The sequence below is a fragment of the Dromiciops gliroides genome, chromosome 6 (assembly GCF_019393635.1).
Source record: "Dromiciops gliroides isolate mDroGli1 chromosome 6, mDroGli1.pri, whole genome shotgun sequence".
Taxonomy (NCBI): domain Eukaryota; kingdom Metazoa; phylum Chordata; class Mammalia; order Microbiotheria; family Microbiotheriidae; genus Dromiciops; species Dromiciops gliroides.
Genome location: NC_057866.1, coordinates 171,586,994 through 171,594,785, shown reverse-complemented (window position 1 = coordinate 171,594,785; position 7,792 = coordinate 171,586,994). Strand labels below are relative to the sequence as shown.

The following is a 7,792-nucleotide window of genomic DNA, read 5'->3' as shown; positions in this document are numbered from 1 at the left end:
CAAAGTCCTATCAGATCAGCACAGAATGATCAATGATATTTAGAGGGCCTCTGGCTATTGAAGCCTGGGAAACTAAAATGTAGACCTGACTAGAGGTCAATCAGGAGGTCCAGACTTCAAAAGCAGCTGTTTCTGATATAAGTGATTAGCTCAGAAGATCCACCAATTGGGAGAGAGAGAATGCAACCTAGATAGCTTTTATATATAATAGTTCTTTCTTTCTTTGTTTTTAGATGGGAAATGAGGGTTAAGTGAATTGCCCAGGGTCACACAGCTAGTGTCCTCCTTAATCCAGGCCAGTTCTTTTTCCATAGTGCCACCTAGCTGCCCCCTAATAATAGTTTCTTTTTTTTGGCTAGATAGCTTTTACTAGAAACACTTACCCTTGAGTCCTCTGCAGCCTTTTGTACCGTGTGTACTGTATGGTTGATGTGCTCCTGGGATTGAAAACAATATAGACAGAGGAAGGATTGGTCCTTTTCACAAAACAAATTTTTCTTCCTCCTTGATGTTCTCTCACATATGACCTTTTCCTCTTCTAATGGCAGCAAATATAGGGTCTCAGGCTGTTGCCCTATGCTGGCCAGCTTCCCTAGGTGCTGTTGTACTCCAGGTCTCTAACATGGAAATGTTTTCTGCACAGAGGACAAGGGGAGGGCCCATCAGCTTCTCCGCAGATGTTGAGGAGGCACAAGTGGCAAAAGCTGTGGCCACAACCCAAGGTCACTGGGTGTCTGAAGTAGTCCGTGCACACAGAGCAGGTCAGTACTTCCTTGAGGTTTTCAGCAAACTGAGCCCTAGCCATGATCCTAAGGAGAAAACAAAGGACAAATGAATCTCCTGAAAGCAATGGAGGGAAAGGTCCTCAGCATCTTCCTTCTTTACTGATTCACTTCCTCAATCCTTTGGAGCCTTTCAGTTTTACAACAAATGGAAAATTATTCAGAGTATGAGCAACTGCCTACTTTCACATTCACTCAATTGGCCAATAATTATAATGGAGAAATGATCTGTCCTATTGGGGAAGCATAATACCTTTATTTTAAGCTATTTCTTCAACTTCTGCACCTCTGGATTTTCAACACATGTGTGCGGGACACTCTGATGTGAAAACTGGACTGGTTCTTCTCTCTGGATCTCTGTACCAGACAGCTCTTTTGCCACTAACACAAAGATGGTCTTTCTGGGTTTAGGGTGCCTCTGTCAACTCAGTCTTAGAGTTTGATTACTGGTTGGCAAGCCTGTGGAAAGCATAATATATTAATTACACCATCCTCTTTATAGACAGAGTTGCCTTGACATAAAGCCATGGTGGAAAAATGGGTACCCAACATCAAGTTGAGATTTAAATCTTGACTACACTCCACAGTTAAAAAGAATTATCTTAAAAGGTCTCTTCCTCATATATGCCTCAGTTTCTACCCATCATGCTGAAACAAACTCAGCTTTCACTCCTCTCAGAACCTTTCTCATATAACACAAGTCTATAATATCTTGTTCTTGAGAGAACTGGACTCTTTGCTCAATTAAATGCAGTCTCTGAAACAGTGGAATCTGCAGTCTTGAGTTCCCTTTCCTATCTTTACATTTCTGCCAGAAAATCTGCCCCTAACCCCACTTTGAAAACCTAACGTAAACCTTATCACCCTCCCTCCTAAAAGGGATATATCGTTCCTTTTCTTCTCTTCCTTTTCTTTCTTCTCTAGAATCAACTTTCCCTAACTTACGCACACACTATCCTAAGTTATCCAAGTCTACTTTGACCTTCACTGAAAAATGAAATATCCTTGCTTGACAATATAAATAAGTACTGGAGATTTAAAACAAAGAAAGAAACAAATTAAAACATGAGCCCACAGGTTCTTGAACGTTTTTAAAGAAAATGAATATTTCCTTTAAAAGCAAAAAATAAAATACTTGCTCTGTAGTATATAAATATTTAATGGCCATTTACTAGAAGGGGCTGTGAAACATAAACTTCTAGTATTCTAATATCCTTGTCCATGAAAATGCATTTCTTTGTTAATGTACACTGGTATTTGCTCATCATGGACAAGGACATGAGAATAGTAGATGTTTATGGAAAACTAGAATACTAGAAGTTCAAGTGTGTGTGTATATATACATACATATGTTACATGTGTGTAAAGAGAAGCACATATACACACATGCATATATACATGTATGTATTCATTCCTTAGTTGGAACTTACCTTTGCTCCTCTGATTTAGGAGATTTCCTTCAGACTATATAACTCAGGGTCTTAATTCCCAACTTTGATTCTGGGACACACAGGGCTGCCCTTTTATATGCCTTTTGCCTCCTCTCCTCTCCCCCGCCCCATCCCATCCAACCATCTGGATTCATATGTAGTAGGTGCTAACTAACCTGGTTCACACCTTGGGGACCTCAGGCTCTGCTTTGGAATCTTAGTTGGAGAGCTTTATTCAGCTCCTGGGTTGGACTAATTTAAAGCTTCACACCTCATTGATTTCCTCTCAACTAACCCTTTCACATGTGTTTTTTTCCCTTCCTTGGATGCTTTTGTACAAATTTTACAATGTCCATTTTAAAGATAGAGACCCAAAACAGATCTGTAATAGAAATAGAGAAGGTAGGTAGATGGGCAAGTTTATGTGGGAAGAAGATATATGTGATTCAAAGCTATTGCTTCTGAGGTAGCTTTGGGAAGACAGTTGAAAATATGAAACAGCAGTTCAAGTGAGAGTTGCAACTGGAAATATCACGTTGTAGAATCTGTGCTGAAGTAAAATTCTGAACCTTACCAGTGGATCAGATAGCCAAGGGTAGGAATTTCTGTATGCTTTGTAATCAGATGTCATTCATCCCATTTGCCACACAATGTTAGGAGATATGAACATTAAGGAAAGGAACTCCCAAACTGAGCTTAGGTTAATGTTATCAAATAAAGAGAAGACTTTTAAAGAATGTCCCACTAACCTCATCTCCTCTGGCACTTTATAAATAAAGTGGGAACACACAAACTTCTTCAACATCAGATCATTACTTGATTTGAAGAGCCATGGGTAAGCAAGATAAAGCATAGCTGACTAGCGGGCAGCTAGGTGGCCCAGTGGATAGAGCACTGGCCCTGGAGTCAGGAGTACCTGAGTTCAAATCCAACCTCAGACACTTAACACTTACTAGTTGTGTGACCCTGGGCACCGGAGGACTTTTGACTTTTATAAAGCCAAGGCCACAGTAACATAAATTGAAAGCACCACCCCTACAAGGCACTGAAAATTTTCTATTTAAGCAAAGGGAAAAATTAGACATGATTTCTCAGAAACCTTTAGAATAATTTTAAAAATAGGTAAGAGACAGTCAAACAATATACACTTGTTCTAAGTCATATTAGAGGTCCCATGCCAAGTAGCCTTCAAAAGGTTATGAAAATTTTAAGTAAAAGATTTTCTATTCTGTGACTTTAAGGAGAGCAGTGTTTGATGTGTATTTTTTTTTGCTTTACTGAAATGCAAGACAGAAATGTCAAACACTCCTGGGGCCCAAGTCTAAACTGAACAATATTAAAATATAATTGGAAATATTTAACAAATTTAATAAAATACAAAAAACATAGATTACATTTAAACAAACTAAATCTATATGTCTCAGCAGGAATTGTAATGTATGGATCAGTGGCATCCATTCCTATTTGCATTTGACACTTTTGAGGGAGAGTACATTCTGTTAGCAGGAAAATCTAGCTGACCTTTGTCTGTGGTCTGATCCACCAATGTGATGTTTTCCATGATTATATATGTATAACCCATATCGGATTATTTACTGCCTCGAGAAGGGAGCAAGGGAGGGATAGAAATTACAATAGAAAAATATAAATAAAAAATGCCTACTTTGAAAGGTCGGGGAGGGGCAATTCTGGGAAGGTTACAGGAGGTATATATGTATTTATATATACATACATATGTATTATATGTTATACAATTATGAGTTATTTAGGTATTATATATAGTTATACTTAAACAAATTTGTCAAATAAATTATTTCTATAAATTGATATGTATTTTATATCTATAAAACAGTTATTTAAGAAATTGAAATACTAAGTTATATGTATTATAACATATCTAGGTACATCTAAATGTAATAATGTAAACAATTTTCAATATATATGTCATATATGTGTCTTTGTGTATATTATATCTGTTTGATATATGTATAAATTATAATTATATATATCACAATTATAAAAAGAAAAAAGAGTAAGAACACTTCTGTTCAAAGTTTCAAAGCTTTCAATGTATATCTTTTTATCATCATGTTCCTAATTCTTGCCAAATTCAGAATTCATGCAGAGAAAGAATGAGAAAAAATGCTTGCTGCATTTGTATATGTCTATAAAGGGGCATCTAGGTGGCACAGTGGATAGAGCACAGGCCTTGGAATGAAGAGGATATTAGTTTAAATCCAGCCTCAGAAACTTGATACTTACTTGCTAGCTGTGTGACCAAGGGCACTTCACTTAACCCTGATTGCCTCAAACATCCAGGGCCATTTCTAGTCATTTTGATCTATATCTTGTCATTGAACCCAGATGCTGCTGGAGGAGAGAGTGAGACTGATAACTTTGCACAGCCCTCCCTCAACAGGAGGGAGAAACTGGATGTTTCAAGGTCCAGAGTTATATCTCCTGAAAGGAGAGGAAGTGTTTTAGATTTGAACATTCTAGACTTTACAGGTCAGCATCAGAGACTGGAAATAATATTCAGGAAATCAAGTAATTGCCTGTCATTATCTTTGTCCCAACTGGGTATACTCTGAATCATTATTTGGAAATCTTCAACACATTCCCTTAGTTCCTTCTTTTATGCAGTTATGCATGCATTCATTCATTCTTTCTTTCATAATTCATTGTCCATTTAAGAAGCAACCTCTACTCATAATATGATGATCACAACTTGATCAACATCAGAGAATAGAAATACTTAAACCAGAGGAAAATTTCATCATGATGCTTAGTTCCCATTTTTAGAGATCATAGAAATCTTCAAAGTGTCCATTCCCCTGAAAGTTACTACTCACACACAACTCAAATATTATAGAGCTTAAGAAAAGGGGTTTAGAACTATACTCTGATAACTCTTTAGGTGGATTTAATCCAACTGGGCCTCTCTTAAGAGAAAAAAAATGATCCACTGAGACAAGAATCTCATTCTCCTGTTCTATCCTTCCTCTTCTTTGCAAAGAAAACCTATTTGTCAAAACCTGCCTCTTCTGCAGAATGGGAAGGCAAATGCTGGTGAGATCAGAAGGACCAGTGGGTGCTAAGGGATTGGGACAATGTGTCTTTTCCTATCTGAGAATTGCAGTAGTGATATAGAGTTGACAACAATTTACAAGTTTTTAATTCAGTCAGGCCTAGGATACTGAATGAGAGATTTAGGGGGCTCAATCCTTTTCTTTGTGACCTCAACTTAAATCCTTCCCATCTCCTCTGGATATTTGACTTTTTATAAATTATCTCTTCTCCCTAATTCTCCATCTTTCTTAATCTTTCCCTTCTACCTATCAAAATGTACAAGGTCTGCTCTATTTTGGAACACCTTTACTTGAACCTAAAGCTTCATGTGCAATCATTTTTTATTATACTATTTCATGGAAATGACTGTTTTATTTTATAAATGAAAAATAAAATAAATAAAAATTTAAAACAAAAAAGGAGAAAAAGGCTATCATTCTAGATTTCTCAACTTTTAAATCTACCTATTTACTCTCATTGTCTGTACTTCCTTTCCTCTCTCTTCTTAAGCTGTTACAATCTAGCTTGGGCCCTCATGATCCCAGTGAAACTATTCCCTTTAATCATTCAATGACTTTACTTTCTAAAATCTTCTACATTCTTCTAAGTGTACATCCTCCTTGAATTTTCAGCAGCATTAGGTAATGCCTGCATGGACAATATAATAATATCATCAGATAGGCATAGAACTTGTTGAATGGATAAATTCAAATATTAGATATAATAGATTAGTATCAATTCATTTGCTTATAGGGTGGTATCTGAGGTATCTATAACACCCTATTGTGAGAAAATAATGGGGGTTTGAGGACTCAGAAACCCCACACAAACACACACACAGAGGAACTCTGGCTGGTTTTGCAGGGCCAGCCCAGAGTCAGGAGAATTTCAAAGAAAATGTAGATCTACCATCCCTAACTAACTAAAGGAAGTTAACTAACTTAAGGCCACCTTCAAGTCATGTCAATCAATGAACTTGAATGCTACCAGCCAATTAGCTTGGATCAAGGTGGAGTGACCCACCTCTACCTGAGACAGGTTAAAAACCTTGGAGAGGGACGCTCACTCTCACTTGGCACATTCTTCCCTCTCCCATACTGCTCTCTCTTTCCCCTCTACCCTAGGTATGTAGGGCTTCTTAATTTTCTGAGCCATGTACGCTCTCTCTCTCTTTTTTTTTAAATTTATTAATTTTTTAAATTTTACATATAAGGTATTTTATTTTTTCCATTACATGTAAAGATAGTTCTCAACTTTTGTTATACAAAAAATATGGAACGCTTCACGAATTTGCATGTCATCCTTGCTCAGGGGCCATGCTAATCTTCTCTGTATCGTTCCAATTTTAGTATATGTGCTGCCGAAGCGAGCACCATGTGTGCTCTCTTTACTAATATTTAATATGCTTTAATAAATGCTTAATGCCCCAAAACTAGTGCAGTAGCCTCTAATTTCAAAGTAACAAATATATTATAAATCCCAGCTAAATTCCCTAACACTTGGGATAATTATAGGGTGACCCCATAAAATTTTATTCACCACACTATGATATTTCATATTTTTATCCATAGTTAATATGGAGCCCTAGATGGCATATTCATCAAATTGTCAGATGACACAAAGTGGGGAAACTGTAAGAAAATAATGGGGTTTTGGGACTTCCTGCCCCCCCCCCAGAGCCTGGCTGACCTTTTTGAAGGTCAGACCAGTGTCAGGAAGTTACCTCACTCCTACCACACCTACCTTGAAAGCCTTGAACTCTGACCTCAGCACATTCTATTCATGGACCACCCTCAAATCCAGTGAATCAATGGACTTGAATGATACCAGCCAATTAACTTGGAGTGGTGTGTAGGGACTGCCTCTCTTCTGGACCTGCAGGTAGCTTCCACTCTCACAGGGACAGGAACTTTCTCCTTTTGGCCTGAGACTTGTAGGTGAAGGGGCTTCTCTCTCTCTCTCTCTCTCTCTCTCTCTCTCTCTCTCTCTCTCTCTCTCTCTCTCTCTTCCCTAGATCCTAGGTAGGCTTTCCTATCTTTCAGAGCCATATGTGCTCTCTTTACTAATATTTAATATATTTTAATAAATGCTTAGTGCCCTAAAACTGGTGCTAAATCTTCTAATTTATAAGTAACAACTATATTAGGAAGCCCAGCTAATTTTCCCCAAACCTGGGACAGAAATAAGGTGACCACATTTTAATTCACACGTCACAAAACCTAACATACTGTTACAAATTCAGGAATTAAAAGAACTTAACCACCCAGAAAATGTATGTATAGAATTATTTTTATATATACATATTTGTGTCCTGTGGTAGTCATCTGTAGAACAAGAGAGGAGGGAAGAAGAAAAGGGAAAAAAAGACATTTACATGATAACTTAATTATATATTTAAAAAGAATAGCAAGTGGTACATAATAGATTTGCAGTTTAATCTTTTTTATTATACTATGTTATAGAAATGCTTGTTTTATTGCATAAATTAAAATAAAATAAAGTCTGAAAATA

General features: G+C 37.0%; 1 non-coding gene across 1 annotated transcript; it reads right to left on the bottom strand.

Moving 5' to 3' along the window:
• Positions 1 to 6,547: 6,547 nt before the first annotated feature.
• On the bottom strand, positions 6,548 to 6,654 carry LOC122733196. The gene has a single exon (XR_006353780.1). It is a non-coding gene; the product is annotated as a U6 spliceosomal RNA (small nuclear RNA).
• Positions 6,655 to 7,792: the final 1,138 nt, after the last annotated feature.